Here is a 19,348-nt window from a genome sequence, read left to right as displayed (position 1 = left end):
CAACTACCCGCCGCCGCGGCCAGCTTGCGAGCGGGTCTGAGTTGGACTTGCTCGTACTTTGGGGGGAAGGGGATGTGAAGGAGCTGCCTGGGCTGGGGAGCCGTTCTCTGAAAGCTAGAGCGCAGTGGGGCAGCCTGAGGGCGCGGCGCGCTGGCAGCCGGAGCTGAGCGCCCGGGTGACGGGGACCGGAGACCCAGGAGCGCGGCTCTCTGGGCCTCTTGACCCAGCCTTCGCCCTCGCTTGCCCCGAGGCGGCTGCGCCTCTCTCCAGCAGCGGGTGGGAGAGGGCTGGCCGCGTCCCCGGCTCGAGGATGCGCGCCGGGGACGGGCACCAGAGACCTAGGCTCCAGGGAAGATCGGGCGCCCGCGGGGCTGGTCCCAGTCCGCGCCTCGCGCGGCACCCACGCCCGAGTTCGTCCGTGGGAGAAGAATGTGGTGGTGACTCCTCGCGTCCCCGCCACCTGCCGGACACCGCCAACTCCTCGGATTTCCTGTCTCCGGGCCCTGACACTCCCAGGGAAAGCTCTGAATTGCGCGCGAGTTGTTTGGGCTTTGCTCCTTGTAGTTGCTGTGGAGGGAGAGCCGGGGGTGACGGGGCGGCGAGGGGTCAGATGGGGTGAAAGTTGCAGATTTGTGGAGGAAACGCTATCGCGGAGCTGCAACGTGCCCTTAGCAACAGGGAGAGACTGCGGGCTGGACTTGACGCCGAAGCAAAAGCCTCTGCCTGGCTATCCACCACGCGGCGTGGGGGGGGGAGGGGTGGAAGCTGGAACCTGGAGGGCAGCCCGGAGGCAGCGCCAGAGCTGTTTTTTTCTGCTAAGACCAGGCAGAGAGTCAAAGGGCTGGCAGCAGAGCATTGGGGGGTTGGTCGCCTAGTAGATTCGGAGTGTACCGTGCCATTATTATTGCCCTTATTATTACTATTATTAATGCTGTTGTTACTGGCATGAATGCCAGGAAGGATTTTTTTCTTCTGATTGTTATAGGTCGCCTGGAAACTAAGTCTGCCCCTCCCCACAAAAAAATGTCCCTTGACCCCACTCTAATCTCTGATGCTCCTCTCCACCAAGGAAAATTACTCCTCAGAGCTGTGGCGGAGCCAGGGACCCAGCTAAGGAATTGGATCTACCTAAGAACAACAGAAACAAAAAGTCGCAACTTCACAATGTGCTTGCACCAATGCTAAAGATGAATGTTATATTTCTATGGGCTCACCTTCCTCAGCCTCATCTGGCTCCGGAAGGGTGGAGGTATTGCCAGTCTTGAACCCATACTTGACCCAGCTTTTTCTTTTCACGTATTTATGAAATCTGGAAATTTATTTTTCTCTTGTCGTGACCCTCGCAATCCCACTGGGCATGTTACCTGGCAGGGGCAGACTCCAGTTCCCAACACCCGAGGCAGCCACAAGGGCACCTGCAGTCACCTCCTCTTGGCTTGGCCCCGGTCAGAGCTGCTCCAGGGTGCAGGCTTGGCCAGCTGATGACACAGAAAACAGGGCAAGAGTGTGGGAGAACAGTGTGTCAGAGTTAAGCCAAGTACAGGAGATGAGGTCAAGCCTCCTTGCTGGCCACATCCCTTCCTGCCAGAGAAAAGAGAGAGACAAATGAAGAGCAAATGGGAAGTATTTTAAATTGGAACCAAGCTCTCAGAGTCTACTTTAGGCTGTTGCCATTGACTTTGGTATGACCTTTTCTTGCCAGTGCTTCTGATTTTCCCTATTTGCCAATGCACGAGTAGCCGTGCCTTTCTAATAGGACAGTTGTGGTGGTGAGATAATCTAATTTTGTAGCCCAAAAATGCTTTGAGCATCCTGGGAAAGGACAGTCTATAAAATACTCAATTTTAATGTTTTGTGGAAAGTTTGCTACACTGCAGGTTACGGAGATACATTTTTAGCATGTGTGCCGTGTGGCAGTGTAAAATTAAAATAGAAAAGGAAAGTACAAACATAAAAATGACAGCATTCTTGACTTTCTTGTGCACACTTGTGGAAAAATTATCTTTCATTTGAGGAGAGTTGCCCGGGAATTTAATCAGTGTTTATACTACTGAAACGCCCCCTTCTACCTTACTCCCCAGTAAAATTTTATGACCCAGTTCTCACAGGAAAGGCATTGGGAATGTAGTAAGTGCTGGGGGCTGAGAGGCAGGATGGAAGGGTTGTTAGGGGAACCATCACATAGGATTTGGAGACTGGAATGGGAAGAAAGATGCCATCATCCTTGCAGAGCAGGGAAATGTTCTTCTGGAAAAAAACAGTTGAGCAGTATAGGGCAATAGACCCAGCACTGGCTGTTGTCTGCTCTCTTATTTCAGGACTAGAACTTGATCAGATGTTCCAAAGAGGGCTAACCAAGGTGTTTTGCCCTCCTCCCTTTGGTAAAGGTATTGCCTTGCTCTTATCTTTCGATGGCTGTTAACTTCTCTCTCCCTGCCTGTACAGTGCAATAGTTTCCCTTGCCTTTTCAAAGAGATTCAGATGTACTCTCTCAGTCCCTTATATATTTGTAAATATTCCCCAAGTTCTGAAGCTTCTCAGAGACGTGCAGCTGTTAGCAAATTTAAGTACATAGTTGGAAGTAATCAAGAGAGCCACTGAAAAGTGGGTATGTTTTCCCCTGGTGGAGAAGTTATTGAATGCCTTTTGAGCTAGAAAATTAGCAGTTTAGAAAAGCAGGAGGGATTTCCTTGACTTCCCTCTACTCATAAACCAGTAGCTGTATTTTTCTTTCCCTCATAGTAGTGAGCACTGTTTGGTTAAGCATTTTCTGCAGTTTGGGACTTAAAATGGGGCTCTGCCTGACGGTGTTCTATGCAGAGAGGAAAAATGTAAAGAGATACGGAAGGAAGAGCTGCAGTAGCTAGAACATAAATCAGCCAGAATATATGGGGGGGTGATGAGAATAGGTCTTTTCACCCTAAAAAAAATGTCCACTTTGGAAGAAAAAGAAGTCTGATTATTGGCATCCAAGGCTGAAACCAAGGCAGCTGATGCCGAGAGGAGCCAAAGGGCAGTTCTTCTTAGTTTAGAAACAGCAAGAGAGCCTCTGCCAAAGATTGCTGTAAACACAGAATAAAGATTTCATTGTGGGCTGGTGTGACCAGAATAATTAGACAGTTAATTGTTCATTCTGATCTGGTGGCGTTGTAATCAGTAGGACAGAGCAGCGAAAATAAGAGCAAGGGAGAAATGGAAAAGTAACACATCACTTTTATCTTCACTTGTTTTACTCTGATGGTATTTAGGAAAATCCTGGTTAGTTTTTTTGTTTTTGTTTTTTTTAAGTATATTCATATCCCCAGAACACTGGCGATCTAAGATCCCTTGCTGCCATTTTTCCCGCTCCAGGTTCTACTCTGGTTATGGACAAAATTTCTCATCTTCTAAAATCAGCATGGGAAACTACAGTGGGAATGAGTGCATTAGGTAACTCCAGTGTTAATTAATAGATTTATTATGTGCAAACCTTAGTGTCAGCTCAGTCAAAATATACGCAAATAGCACTAGATTTTTGTGCTTCTCCAACACTTTTTTCATAGACATATAAGGTTTAAGAAGTAAATATTCCATTTTTGACGTTTAATTATATTCTATTGTGAAATAAATTGTGTAGTGGTTAATCTTTCACATTTAATTGAAGAAATAGCCTCCTCTGTATTTTCATACTAATTTAGAGACAAAAGAAAATGTATTTTAAGTGATAAAGGTGATTTTAAGCAGCTGAGCATCTACAGTTATTACAGGCAGTAGACTGTGACTTACTGTTATTTACTAAAAGATGGCACTGTCATAAATCCCTTCTGAAATGACTTCTACAATGAAGAAATGAGCAAGGGAGTAGAGAGCATTAAGTACCTGCTGTCTGGGGTGGAGGAAAGGAAGAACCATGTATTCATTAAGTTCAAACCCTCCCTGAATCCCAATATTGACATAGAATATGGAGCAAATTCTCTTTATTTGAATTTTTTAAAGGAACATTTTTAAGTGTCGACATTAAGTATAATTGTTCTGGGAATAAAAGCACTATGTTACAAAGAAAGCATAATAAGTTACATAAGGTCATAAAGTCTCATAAAGAGAAATACTTAGTTTCTCCAAGATATATTCATTTTGTCTCAGTTTAAGAGGTACAAAACTGTCCTTACTAACCTTTAGTTTCTTTTATCCATCATGAATCAAAAGGGATTGCAAAGGAAGAAAACTTACTGAAGTGTTAAAAAAGCATAAGTGGTACAAAATTACGGAACTATCGAGTTTTCTGAAGACAAAATTCTACTTTACAAAATGCACTGTCTACAGCAATTGAAAATAGAAAATCATATTGCCACATTAAATTATGGAAACAATCCATTTTAAAGAAAAATTTAGCCTTTTCTCATTTAATTGCTATTCATGGTTTGCTAAATAGTTTTTCAGAATAAACTGCCAATCTCCTGCTAACCAGGACTGTCTAGTTAAGAATATTCCTAATTACATATGGATTAACTTAATTTTAGAACCCTAAGAATATTCAGATCAAAGCATCACTCAAGTGCAGTGCAAAAGAGAAATGGTCCAATTCGCCTCAAGGTATATGTAATTTTTTTTTTTTTAAGTTTAAGGAATCATAAAAGAACAAACATTTGGTGTGGGAGTACATCAATGAATAACTACAATAAAAGAGTAAGGGAAGCTATAAACTGTTAGATATTTTAAATATATGCAAAGTAAAGTTATAGCAATACAGCTCATTTCTTCTTCCAAAGCAGTAAGGGCTGGTCATGCAAATACCATGCAAAGTTCAAATGTCAAAGACATGCACAGCATTGCCTGAAATGGGAGTATTTTTGCTATTTATAAGAATGTTTGACAATCTGATCAAAAGTTTAAAATTTATTCCAACAAATGCCATGACCATGTTAAGAGTAAAGAGGAAGAGATGGAAGAGACATTTCTTTATAGTTCCATAGTTCCTAGCTGGAATCTTACACATAGTAGATTCTCAATAAATATGTATTGATTTCATTTTTTATAAGGAAAATAAAATTGAATTAATGGAATTTCCAAGATAGATGAATTTATAATATGTCAAATAGTTGAATGGTCTTTGTTGCTTCAAAATCTTTCTCTAAACTGGCAAGATATGCCTGTGACCAGTAGTCATAATTATTGGCAGTATTCTGGTCTGGGTATGAGGGAGGTAAAAAAAGATGAAAAACTTAAAGGCTTTCCTTTTCTCTAGTTCTACCTAACTACTGAATGTGTTTATGTATACCTAAGTTGATAAAAATGCACAGTATCTCTTCATAACAAAGATGGCAGTTCACCAAATGGTTATTATTTACAAGAAGCCATCACACCGATTCCACCTTTCAAGTACTGTTAGACCTATTATGACTAAAAGGCTGCTATGGCAACTAATTAAAGGGTAATTAATAAAATAATAATTTCATTCCAAGGCAATGGCTACCTCTGGTTGTCATAGAAGTTTGTTTGACATACGGCCAAATGGTCAAGCCCAACCATGCAATTGCAGCAGTGTTCAACCTCCCACAGGAGGACAGAAACCTACAATGAAATTACTTCTGCCCAATATACTTATACTTATCTGCCCTGCACCTGATTTATAACTAAAATAAGCTATGTTGACCTTCCACCAAAATGAAAAACAGGTGCCCATAAGGAACTGAAATGTCTATAGGTAAATCATCAGGCTGTTTTCTTTTTCTTTTAGGTCTGACCTTAGTTGAATGAACAAGGTGGTCTTAGTGTTTTCCTAGAGAACAGAACATAGTGTAGTATGTTGGCATAATTGGGAGCTAACAGTCAAGAGAAAACCAGGCTAGAATTAGCATGAAGATTCAATTACCCCTTGTTCCCAGAGGCAGTTGTTTACCAGGATTGGTGCTAAGGTTGTGGTCAAAATAGGATGGGAAGATGTGCAGTGCAGCTTGTTTGTTACCTAGCTGATATCCTTGGATGGAACCAAACTTTGGTTTCCACTTTCCACCAGTAAATTGAAACAGAGTTTATTAGATAGTAGCTGATGTAAATTGCTGGATACACATTTTAAAAGTACAGTTGAGCATAAGTATTTTAGATGTATTTATAAAAATTTGTGGTTAAAGATACTGTATACATAATATTTTTCTGAAGGAATAACGTATATTTTAGATCATATTCATTATTATTTTCTTTCATTTTATAAAACTAATGACTTTGAATCCCTTATCAATTCCTAATATGGGGTTAATTTTCACATATTATAAATAATCAATGAACTTACCATAATTTGTTTTCAAAAACCAACAGAAGTAATTTCATTTAGCAATTTAATTAGAAATTGGCTAAAGGAATTTCATTTAGATGTAATTTCTAAAGGCAACCAAATAGGTGTTTTTTAATTTGAAAAATTATTAGCACTCTGATAAGAGTATCAAACAGATGGAAGTGAACACTCAATCTTCATATCTAATATCTTTTTCTATGCAAATGTTTTGAGTAGACATGTAGAATGGGCAGTATCACCTACTTCCCACTTTTTAAGTTTGGGGGAAAACCAACTAAACATTACAGTCATCTCTGTGCCCACCCCTGCACAGACCCAAAGGTTCCCTTATCTTCATTTTATTTGTATTTGTATGGACACATATACACTACCAAATGTAAAATAGATAGCTAGTGGGAAGCAGCCACATAGCACAGGGAGATCAGCTCGGTGGTTTGTGACCACCTAGAGGGGTGGGATAGGGAGGGTGGGAGGGAGGGAGACGCAAGAGGGAAGAGATATGGGAACATATGTATATGTATAACTGATTCACTTTGTTATAAAGCAGAAACCAACACACCATTGTAAAGCAATTATACTCCAATAAAGATGTTAAAAAAAAAAAAGAAACAAGACAAGTTCCAGTATCTCTCTTTTTCAAATCACTTGATCCCCTGCATCAAAGGCCTCATCTGAAGTATAAATTTGCAAAGGCATCATCATCACATCATTGAAAGAAGAGGCCACACTTGAGAGCATGTGTCTTGTAAGCTTTTTTTGGATATTAAATAAGACTCTAAATCTGTGCCGTACTTTTTGCACAAACTGGCAAGAACTCCCAAGGATGCTCATCTTATAAATAAATACTAAGTAAGATTTTTGTTATTATTTGCTATCGTTAATCTCACTACAAATTGTATTTAAAGCAAAGAGAATATAGCAGTCAAAGCACATCTTCACTGAAGTTATAGTTTTGAAGTGTTATAGTTGTATCTACCTTTATATCCTTAGGCTAGGCATTCATCTCAGTAATATTGGGAACATTTATTCAGTCTAAAAATATGAGGCACACTCACATTTGGAAATAAAATCCTTGAGTAGTCATTAAAAAATTAATCCATTTAGCAGTTCAACACCTCAGTGTAATACTTCAGGCAGCTAAGCACAGAGGCTATCATCTGATTCACGGGGCTGGCGAACAACTGGAGATCAAATTGCTGAGGCTCGTTTCTTTAAACACAGGAAAACAACAGATTTCTTCATGATATAGAAATGCTGTCCATGTCTTCAGATACATCTATATAGTTCGCCTCTGTCGATTAAAATGTGTAGCGTTCAGAGAGAAAGCAGAAAGGGCAATAAAAATAACCACCATTTATTTAGTCCTTGTCTCTGTGCCAGACACTGAGCTAAGTGCTTCAGATGCATGACCCCATTAATCTTCTTTGTGAAACCAGTATAGTTATCAACTTCATTTTGCAGATGCAGAAACTGAGGCATAGGATTAAGTGGTCACCCCAGGCAGATTTCAAACCCAGGACTCTCTGGCTCCCAAGTTTGGAGTCCTAACCACACAGTTACACTGCTCTCCCTACAACAGGGTTTCTTAACCTTGGCACAAATGACATGTTGGGCCAGATAATTCTTAATTCTTTTGTGTGTGTGTGTGTGTGTGTGTGTGTGTGTGTGTGTTTTAACTTCACTGTTTTTTGTGGGGGTTTTTTTTGTATTTATTTATTTATTTTTAACATCTTTATTGGAGTATAATTGCTTTACACTGGTGTGTTAGTTTCTACTTTATAACAAAGTGAATCAGTTATACATATACATATGTCCCCATATCTCTTCCCTCTTGCGTCTCCCTCCCTCCCACCCTCCCTATCCCACCCCTCTAGGTGGTCACAAAGCACGATGATTCTTAATTCTTTATCGGAGGAGTGAAAAGGAGCTGCCCTGTGTGTTGTAGGACATTAGCAGCATCCTTGGTCTCTACCCACTAGGTGCCAGTAGCATCCTCTCAGTCGCAAACACCAACAATGTCTCCAGGCATTGTCACATGTCCCCTGGGGAGCAGAATTACCCCAATCAGGAACCACTGCCACAGAGCAAAGTTCAACCTCCATGTATTGCTTATTTTGCACACATTTTCAACTTAAGGTTAGGTCATTCATTTTCTAAATAATAATATAGGTACATCTCATAGTTATGTTAGGCACATTATAGATGATTTGTTTTAAAAAAAAATGATGAGACAAAACTTTGGGAGAAAAATTAAGTCAACATGCATTTATTAGTATCAGTTCTGTTCCTACTAAACTTGTTTCCTTTTAAGCCCAAAGAGAGCCTTTGGATCAAAAGAGTGCCGTGATTATATTTTTGTACCAACAAAGATCAGTATAATGGTTGAAAAAGTTTTAAGCCATAGTACCCAGAAAAAGTACCCAGAAATGCCAATTAACAGATTGTCCACTAGACTCCAGGTTCCAAGAGAACAGGGATGGCAACCCTCTTGTTCATCTTAATATCCCCCGAACCCAACATTATACCTTGCACATAGTCAGTGCTCAATAAATACTTCTTTAATAAATGACTGAAATTATGGTTAACCTAGTGTAGGTTTTGGATACTCTATCGCAGGCCTGTTTAGACTTGACAGGTATTACATTTTCCTTTAATTAGAGGCACTGATGTGCACCTGACAGTATGCTGACCATATTTATAACTTTAGTGAAACCAGAGGAATAGATAATACGTTATATGAAGAAATATGATCAAAAAGGCTGATAGGATGGGCTGTATCTAGTAAGATGAAACTTACCGTGAACAATGCCAGTGAGGAAAACAAACCATGTAGAGATCTAGTGGCCTGCCCAAGGCCTACCTCAGCTAAGGAAAAGCAGAGCTGGGACTCAAACTCAGGCCTCTTGACACCCATATTTTCCAGGGATGAGTCAATCCTGTCTTTGCTTTGTCTTGGTCAGGGGCACCTGAGATGTCCTATTCTGTTCCATGCATCACGCTCTACCTGCGTCATATCTAATAGAAAATAGCTACTGGCCTCTGAGGGGCTCAAAAACATGCCTTTCAGATGAATGGCTGAAGGTCTTTAAAATGGCAGTGCTGACATAGAAAAGACTTAGAGGGACCATAATAGTCATCTTCAAGTATCTGGAATATCTTCATGTGACAGAAAATAAATTTATTACACATTGCCATGAAGAACTGAACCAGGGCCCCTGAATGGAAACCACGGAGAAGCAAATGCTATTGCAGCATAATGATGAGCTTCCTAATGATGAATTGTCCTACACTGGAGTGAGCTCCCCTGGGAAGTAGTGAGCTCTCAGTCCTCAGAGGGGAGCATGCAGATGACTGGCCCATGGGAATTTGAGCCCAAACAGGTGGGAGAATGTACCAGACACTCTCCAGCATTCCCTCTAGCCCTCAGTATATATAAATTCTTTCTTATAGGCTATTATTGACCTTGTAAATTACTATATATAGTTCTGTTAATAAAAGCAAGATCTATGTTTTCTCTAATCCACTCTATTCAGAGTCATTGGAGTAAACAGAATAGAATGAGTAGGAGAAAGAATCTTACCACGTGCCATATAGAATAAGAATCATTTCCTATATGCCAAGCACTGTGTAAAGCATGTCACCAGCATTATCCCATCTATTCCTGATAAGAACCTCATGAAGTAGGAATCTGTACAATCACTACTTTGTAACTGAGGAAACTGAATCACAGAGAAGGTACATAACTTGTCCAGGCTCACACAGCTAGTAATTCCAGCCTTACTGCTTGAACCTGAGTCAGTCCAAAGTTACAAAGTCTGATTTATAACTACTGTAGCACACCACCTCATCCTTTCAGGAGGAGTACACTATTTTGTTTGAAACGTTGGCAATTTCTAGAGTTTGAGACATGTGGCTAATTTAAACGCAAATACCTAAAACACCTTTCAAAGACTAAAATACGTCATTTTAAAAATTATTTGCTTTTTCTATTATCCATGATGTTGCTCCCTTTAAATAGTGCAATGCTATGAGTCAACTTTAAGTAAATAAGCAAAATAGGGTTTTAGGGTTTTTGTTTATTTTTTTAGATGTCTTTAGAAGAAAGATTGATATTGGAATTTCAGACACTGTTCTGTAAATTAGAGAATTAGAACTCAGGTCTCCAGGCAGAAAGTACTAGTGTGAAAACGGGACTGTGAATTTCCATAAATTTGGAAATTCTAATGGCCAAGTTATTTGACCCAATTATATCATTAAAGATCATGCTCTCTTCTGATCACGATTATCTTGTTGGATGATCTTCTGTCTTACGATTATCTTATTGGATATTTCATAAAACCAAACTGATTTTAAAACTACTTTCTCTGCCTTTATTATTTCAGTGCCAAAATGATGCTGAAAAGCTCTAAGCCATTCTGCCAGAGAGCACTGGATTCAGCCCATTTGTAACTCAGATTTAGTTGAAGATAACTTCAACTTTGCAAATTAAATCTGGTGACTTCCTGTTCTTAGGAAGTACTGCTTCGTGCCCACAATTCCAGACAATTGGCTAAAGACTTAAAACACTCTTCTGCATTTGCTTTCTAAACTTATTGCTACCCTAGTGCTTACATGACTTCAGCACTTATTGAAGTCCATGATTCTATATTTATCTTTCTTGCAAAACATCAAGGCCATTGTAGGCGGGGGTCCAAGCACTTATTATAGAACTTAAAGTGGCATTTCATGCAGTTCTCTTCAGGGCAGCTGTTTTGCCAAAAGTAAGGAGGCTTCACTGGGCCCTGTGGCTTGCATTGCCAAGAAGAGGATGATCGAAGTCATCTGCTAATAATGAAATAGTCTTGTGCTGTATGTTCACAGCTCAGCAAGGCTCATGTCTAAAATAATTGCCTTGCTGAGCCTCTTACCATAACATATTCTCATCAGGGTGTCATTCTACCATGTCAAATTGTGGCTTGAAGAACATTTATATGACTTTGTGAAGTCGAATGGAGATTAGCGCACTGTTTTATTCACAAATTTCCCCGCAGGTTTTTACATTATTCCATAAAGGGAAACTCTTATAAAAAGAGTGTTCTCAATATACTTCATGGTGGGAAATATTGTAAATCAAGAACCAAGACGTCTCCTAAATGAACATGAGTCATGGGAAACATCTCTACAACTCGAAGAATTATGGAACGTAGAGAGTGAAACCATGAAACCATGTCTTCAATCATATGTGAGCTACCCAGAATGTAGGATCTGATAGGTTATTCAGGGGATTTGGACAGAATAAATTAGGAACTGACCTGGGAAGGAGACATCGACAAGCACTGAAGAATGTACCAGGCAAATGCTGCTGCCAGTACCTGACCCTGGACTTCAAGATCCTTGAGTCAATGTGTGTCAAAAGCCAAGTGGCATCAATCTGTACCCTCATTTACAGTTCTGAGAAGCATAGATGGCCTTAAGTCATGGCACCTTTAGAAGTCACTGGCTAAGGGATCTGAATAACTGGGCCAGGAGTAAAGGAAGTACAGAGGAAAAGAAGAGTGACTACAAAGGCATGGCCTTATAATATCATAGGGTAGAGAGAAAATATGTCATTTTAGGAGTTTGTTTCATTATAATATGCAGCCTTCAAGTTAAAAGAGATGTTACCTTCCCTTTCCTATCCCAATCCTACTACTATTCACGTCCTACAGAAGATACCAAAGATAACTCTTGTACCTTTAAGATAAAAGGAAAACTTTCATACATTTGGTGCTGGGTAAAAGAAATATTTAAGCCAAATTAAAGACATCAAAAATAAGTTAAGTGCATCGAAAAGTCACAGCCATATTGAACAATAAACAATTTATGGAAGGAGCCCAGAAAAATTGTTTTTTAAAATATTGAAAAGCATAGCTTCTGACAAGTATTCTTTATTTATGTGTAAGTAGAATTTTTCAAGGAACACAAAAATACTAAAATAAAATGCAAGTTTGACACATACATTTCTCTTTGAGGCTTGGCATAGAAGGGAAATCTAGGTAGATATGAGGTTAACTGCATAGTTTAATTCAATGACCATTAGCTACCCTAATTGAGAGAACAGGAGGTCAGGATTACGTGAAATTGTAAATGATTCCAAATCATTTATAGTTGACTAAAGAAGAGTTTTTGGCCTTTGACTTGAATACAGGTAAGCCTGGGGATCTAGCATTCAGTTTTTAAAAAGATAAAGAAATCTCAATGGGAACACTGTAGATGATTTTTTTACATATTCTTGAAGGAATAAATAAACTCATTTTACTTTAAAAAAATAAATAAGCCTATATGGAAAAAAAAAAAAGGAAATCTCATAAGTGAAGTCTAGATGCCCAAGCTTAGAAACTTCTTTTTCCCCCTCCTTTCTTAGCTCAGCTCCTCCCTACTTGTCCTGGGGTGCTTGTGGGCCATACTCACCAGACCACAGCTGAGCTTACTTTCTGCTGAGTACACCAGATAACTGGATGGTTCATTGGTTGTATTCTCGCTCTTGCTTCCTATTCCCTTAGAGCTCCCGTGATTTTATGAATGTGTGGGTTGGAGGGCAAGAAATAGGAGGAGGTGCTGAGAGGGTTAACCCAGGAAGAGTTGCCCCAGTGACACAACCCCAGGTCTGACAGACCCCAGACTCTTTACCGCTATCAAAAACACAAAAACAAAAACACCATCTCTCTTAAATATTTCTCTGGTTCCAAGGCAAGTTGGAATACAAATCGTTTCAAAAGGATCCTGTGCATGCAAAGTGAATAGCTGTCAACAAAGCTATAATTAAGGAGATGAGATGCTGTCAATAAACTTGAAATAATGATCTTCCTCGGAGCAGCCACAGTATGTCTTAGCTCTTCTCTACCCTCTCCTCACATGGCCTCCCTCCAGAATAATCTAGAGTTTTCTCAATAACATTTAGAAGGGGAAACATAGCTTTTTAGAGACTTTGAGAAATTCCAGAGACCATGTTTCTCTTCCTTTTCAGATAGACATGTTGCTAACGTTTCCTTAAAATTCACGGTGTTTTTTTTAGCCAATTATTATTATTTGTCCTCCCTCCAGTGTTCTATGCATTTAAAGAACCCAATATAGTTTCATTAGCTGATGACTATAGCAATTGAGATACCTCCTGGGCGAAGAGAGTTCTGCCTTTGCAAATTAATTCCACATGTGCTAGTTCATGTTTTCAGCACCATCTGCCAACAACCCTTCTCTTGGCTACAATTGATTTCATATTATTTCTTTGGTCCACTGGAACATTTTAGGTCTCAACAAAAGTTTCTAAATGAAAATACAGAGCTTCCAAGCCAAAGAAGTCACTTTCCTTAATCTTCCTTCGGTCCCCTGTTTCTGCCACAGCCTTGCTCGTCACCCCCTCTTCCTGAAGAAACCACATTTTGGGGGACCTATATCTGATCCTTTTTCCCAAAAGATGACTCAAAACTTAACTTCCTGAAGGAGACCACCATTAGCTATAGATTTTTCTGCCCCACCCCCAAGACTCTGTTGTTCTCCCCTACACCGAATTACATTTCTGCACCACGTTTGATACTGTTTTTACCAGTGATGGTTCTTGTCTCAGGTGTATATTTTCTCTCCCCCATAAGAGTCATAACTTCTTCAAAGGAGAGACGCGGTATTTTCCTTTTCTACAGCACAGAGCTCCCTTCTCTGTATGGTGAGGGCTCATCAACCAATGGCCTGGTGCTTTATGATATCCCTGAAACATTTTTTCTTTTCTACCTTGAAATATTCTGCTGTGCCAGCTCGATGCTGGGAATGTTCTAAGTCCACACTCCCCTCAGCTCATTGATCGACACAGCCACAGAAAGATGAGAACTCCAGAGGGTCACTGCCATTTCAGGAAAGGAGGAGCCCCAAAGGTAGAAGGTGAGGGGCACAAGAGTACAACTAGCACTAGGAGAGAAAAAGGAAAGTTAGGAAGGGTGTTGGGAAGGAGCAGTAAAGTAGGATTGTGTGGAAAAGGGAAAGTTTTCAGCTTTTAAAAAATGCATGTAAATAATTACATTTATGTTTACTCCTTGGAATATAGGTATAGCTTTGTGACATGCTGGTGAAAGAAAATTTATTTTTAAACTGCATGTGGGCTGTGCTTTAAAGGTTGAAGACTACAAAAGTTGAAACATGTGCGCTTTAGGCTTGGCTGTGAGAAACATCAGAATTACCAGAACAACTAGCCATGGTCTCCATCTCTGAATTCCAGGCACCAGGTAGCATTCTGGCAAATATGTTCTCTGTGTCCTACCAGGTTAAAAATCTTGTTTGACCTTCACCATCTGCCTCCTACGAGCAAATCCAACACAAATCCAAAATGAGCAGGTGGATTTAGGTCCTGGAGATCGGCACTTCCCAGGGAAAACTGGAGAAATTTATTAACCATTAGCAGTTTGAAATACTCATTTACAAGTATTTCTCTGAATATGTCTTCCCAGGATGAGATGTCTGAATATGAGACATCCAGGAAATAGGCTAATTTAGAAGGAATTTGAGTTTGTAATGAGTGTTTCCTACAGATTCTGTAATGACTCCATTCTGGTTTTGACCGTGTAAAGAAGTATACCCTTTTCACTGTTGTTAGCATACACTTTTTAGGGATTCGCTCCTACACAGTACAGTGACAATAATTTTTCCATGGATAGCTACAGATTCAGTACCTACAGGTTCTGCACCGAGAATTAGAACGTGTTCATTCAAGCCATACCTCTCCAAACCAAGACTAAAAACCAAATGCAGCAACATCCCAAATAAGACCAAAGTGCTATATAAACTCCTAAATAGCCACATGCATGTGATAAAAGAAAACATCAAAATTGGATGTTTTGATCAAGCTCACACCATAGCTTGCCACAATGTAATCTGGTTTATATCTTCACAAATGAACATGAGCTGATGATTTAAATGGATGACTAGAGAATCAGGGCAAAGGTCACGTATCAGACTGCTCAGGCTGCCATAACAAAATAGCACAGGCTGGGAGGTGAAAATGGAAGTCCAAGATCAGGGTGCCAGCAGAGTTGGTGTCTAGTGAGGGCTCTCCCTTGGAGACCTCTTCTTTGTGTGTGCATGCGCGCGCATGCGCACGTGTATGTGTCTAGAGACAGAGAGAAGTACAGATAGAGAGAGAGAAGGGGAGAGGAGGGGAGGGGAGAAAAGGGGAGAGGAGGGGAGAGTTCTAGTGTCTCTTCTTGTAAGGACATTAATCCTATGGGATTAGGGCTCCACCCTTATGACCTCATTTAACCTAATTACTTCCTTATTCCAAACATAGCCACACTGGGTAGTTAGGGTTTCAACATATGAATCTGAGGTGGACGTATACATTCAGTCCTTAAAAGTGACATTTTAACCAATAAAGCTTATTAATGTTTTGTCACATTTAGACTGACTCAAGCATTAAGGAATCCCTGAACGCTATTTGAACCCACTGAGTTTAAGTGACTTTCCCAGTGGTCACACAGTAGTTGACTAACCCGAGACTGGATTCCAGGACCACGTGCCATTGTTCTTGCCAATACCATTCAATGCCCCCTCCCCACTCCCTGCCAAAGTGCCTCTGTACTGCTTAGGTGGCCACTGAATTTCATGTTGTTTAGCAATGTCTACTGCTGTCAAGCCTTACAAAATATCTGAAGAATCTAGGTTTTTCTCTCCATTCTACTGCTTTATGTTCTATTCCTTGTCATTTTTGTTTACATTTCTAGCTTAAAATTATTGGTGGTCTCCATGCTTCTATTCTCGTCTTCTAGCAGGCCACTTAACTTTCTAACAAGACTGCACTCCCTTCAATAATCCCCTTGGTTCTAGAGCTGGACTCCCAGGCGTCTCAAGCTGATATGTCAAGGTAGCTATGGAGTGGACAACTGAAGCTTGTTGTGCATTGGAAAGAGAAAGGGTGCAGTGTGAAGGCCCAAGGCCATTGCTGTAAGTAGTATTTAGGGTAATATCTGCTAGGTGCTATAACAAAAACACCAAATGTTAGTGATTTAACACAGTAATAGTCTATTTCTTACTCACATCACAGTTCAATTTCATGTCAGGTGGACCTTCTGAGTACTTTCTCTCCAAGCAGTGACTCAGAAACTCAGGCTGCTTCCATCGTGTAGCTCTGCCTCACCTAGGGGGCAGAGAATTTTGCCCAAAGTTAGCAGAGAGGCAAAGACAAAGTGTGAAGCATGTTTCAGAATGTTTTCTAGTCAGTAACGAAAATGGTGATGCCACTTCCAGCTGCCTTCCTTTGGCCAGAACCCTGCCACATGACCCAAAGCTAACAGTTAGGGAGACTGGGAAATGTACTCTTTCTGTGTGCCCAGGAAGAGGAAATGGGACTCATTAGCACCTGGTCAGTCTCTGAGGTAGCTCACAACCCTTTCTTTACTACTAAGAAGGATTTTGGTGTTTAGGTGAACTCATTGATTTGGTGGCATTGCGGAGGGGTAATAATTGTCAGTAATTCCACGTTACCTATACCATGAAATGCAAACTCCTTGATGACTCTTAGAAGACACAACATAGCAATGCTGTGTAATTATTAAGTGCATTGTCTCAGGAATCAGACAATCTGGGTACAGCTGATGCTCCTGGTTCCAGGATCATACATCGAGAACCAGTGACCACAACCTATCCCACATTCTGTGAACAGGGGTGTCCATCTCTCCATCTGATGATAAGCTCCTGCAGCATTGGTTGGAGGATTAGTCTTTAGCGTTGGAGTCTGGTTGCTTTAAATCACTGTTCCTGACTCTCCCTGAACAAGTTACTTAAATTCCTGGACAAGTTAACTTCATCTTTCTGAGCAAGCTCACTCATTTGAAAACTGGGAGTAATAATGCCAATCTCAAAGGAATAATATTCAATTATCTATATAAAGTATTTGCACCTTCACTAAAACACAGGAAACACAATAAATGCTAACTGCAAATATTATCAGAAGAACATAGGGACTATGTGTAGTTTGCCTCTATACAATATCTAGCCAACAAAAATAGTATATCTTTCCATTTGTTTGTGTCATCTTTGATTTCTTTCATCAGTGTCTTATAGTTTTCGTCTTTTGTTTCCTTAGGTAGGTTTATTCCTAGGTATTTTATTCTTTTTGATGTGATGGTAAATGGGATTGTTTCTTTACTTTCTCTTTCTGATCTTTCATTGTTAGTGTATAGAAATACAACAGATTTCTGTGTATTAATTTTGTATCCTGCACCTTTACCAAATTCATTGATGAGGTCTAGTAGTTTTCTGGTAGCATCTTTAGGATTTTCTATGTATGGTATCATGTTATCTGCAAACAGTGACAGTTTTACTTCTTCTTTTCCAATTTACATTCCTTTTATTTCTTTTTCTTCTCTGATTGCCATGGCTAGGACTTCCAAAATTATGTTGAATAAGAGTGGCAAGAGTGGACATCCTTGTCCTGTTCCCGATCTTAGAGGAAATGCTTTCAGCTTTTCACTGTTGGGTATGATGTTACCTATACGTTTGTCATATATGGCCTTTATTATGTTGAGGTATGTTCCCTCTATTCCCACTTTCTGGAGAGTTTTTATGATAAATGGGTGTTGAATTTTGTCAAAAGCTTTTTCTGCAACTATTGAGGTGATCATATGATTTTTATTCTTCGATTTGTTGATGTGGTGTATCAAACTGATTGATTTGCAGATATTGAAAAATCCTTGGATCCCTTGGATAAATCCCACTTGATCATGGTGTATGATCCTTTTAGTGTATTGTTGGATTCAGATTGCTAGTATTTTGTTGAGGATTTTTGCATCTATGTTCAGCAGTGATATAGGTCTGTAATTTTCTTTTTTTGTGGTATCTTTGTCTGGTTTTGAAGAATCAATATTGTCAGAATGACTATACTGCCCAAGGCAATCTACAGACTCAATGCAATCCCTATCAAACTACCAATGGCATTTTTCACAGAACTAGAAGAAAAAAATCTTAAAATTTGTATGGAGACACAAAAGACCCCGAATAGCCAAAGCAATCTTGAGAAAGAAAAACGGAGCTGGAGGAATCAGGCTGTCTGACTTCAGACTATACTACAGGCTACAGTCATCAAGACAGTATGGTACTGACACAAAAACAGAAATATAGATCAATGGAACAGGATAGAAAGCCCAGAAATAAACCCATGCACCTATGGTCAATTAATCTGCAACAAAGGAGGCAAGACTATACAATGGAGGAAAGACAGTCTTTTCAATAAATGGTGCTGGGGAAACTGGACAGTTACATGTAAAAAAAAATGAAATTAGAACATTCTTTAACACCATACACAAAAATAAACTCAAAATGGACTAAAGACCTAAATGTAAGACCAGATATTATAAAACTCTTGAAGGAAAACATAGGCAGGACACTCTTTGACATAAATTGCAGCAACATCTTTTCCAAACTGTCTCCTAGAGTAATGGAAATAAAAACAAAAATAAATGAATGGGACCTAATTAAACTCAAAAGCTTTTTCACAGAAAAGGAAACCACAAGCAAAACAAAAAGACAACCCACAGAATGGGAGAAAATATTTGCAAACGATGCAACAGACAAGGGATTAGTCTCCAAAATTTACGAACAGCTCATGCGACTCAATATCAAAAAAAAAACAAACAATGCAATCAAAAAATGGGCAGAAGACCTAAACAGACATTTCTCCAAAGAAGACATACAGATGGCCAAGAGGCACATGAAAAGATGCTCAACATCTCTAAGTATCAGAGAAATGCAAATCAAAACTACAATGAGATATCACCTCACACCAGTCAGAATGGCCATGATCAAAAAATCTACAAATGCTGGAGAGGGTGTGGAGAAAAGGGAACCCTTCTACTCTGTTGGTGGGAATGTAAATTGGTACAGCCACTATGGAGAACAGTATGGAAGTTCCTTAAGAAACTAAAAACAGAGCTACCATATGATCCGGCAATTCCACTCCTAGGCATATATCTGGAGAAAAACATGGTTCAAAAAGATACATGCACCCCAGTGTTCATTGCAACACTATTTACAATAGCCAAGACATGGAAGTAACCTAAATGTCCATCGACAGATGAATGG

General features: G+C 39.8%; 1 protein-coding gene and 1 long non-coding RNA gene across 3 annotated transcripts in view; one reads left to right on the top strand and one right to left on the bottom strand.

Annotated features, from left to right (window-relative positions):
• Positions 1-19,348, bottom strand: part of LOC309610318 — a 382,265-nt gene that overhangs the window by 114,156 nt on the left and 248,761 nt on the right. The gene's annotated exons all lie outside the window — the stretch shown is intronic.
• CDH20 (cadherin 20) overlaps positions 1-19,348 on the top strand; it is a 217,199-nt gene that overhangs the window by 244 nt on the left and 197,607 nt on the right. The window lies entirely within an intron of this gene.

The sequence above is a fragment of the Balaenoptera borealis genome (assembly GCF_965194805.1).
Source record: "Balaenoptera borealis genome assembly, chromosome: 14".
In the NCBI taxonomy this organism is placed as follows: Eukaryota; Metazoa; Chordata; class Mammalia; order Artiodactyla; family Balaenopteridae; genus Balaenoptera; species Balaenoptera borealis.
The sequence above is the reverse complement of the archived record's forward strand: the minus strand, read 5'-3'. Positions and strand labels throughout refer to the sequence as shown.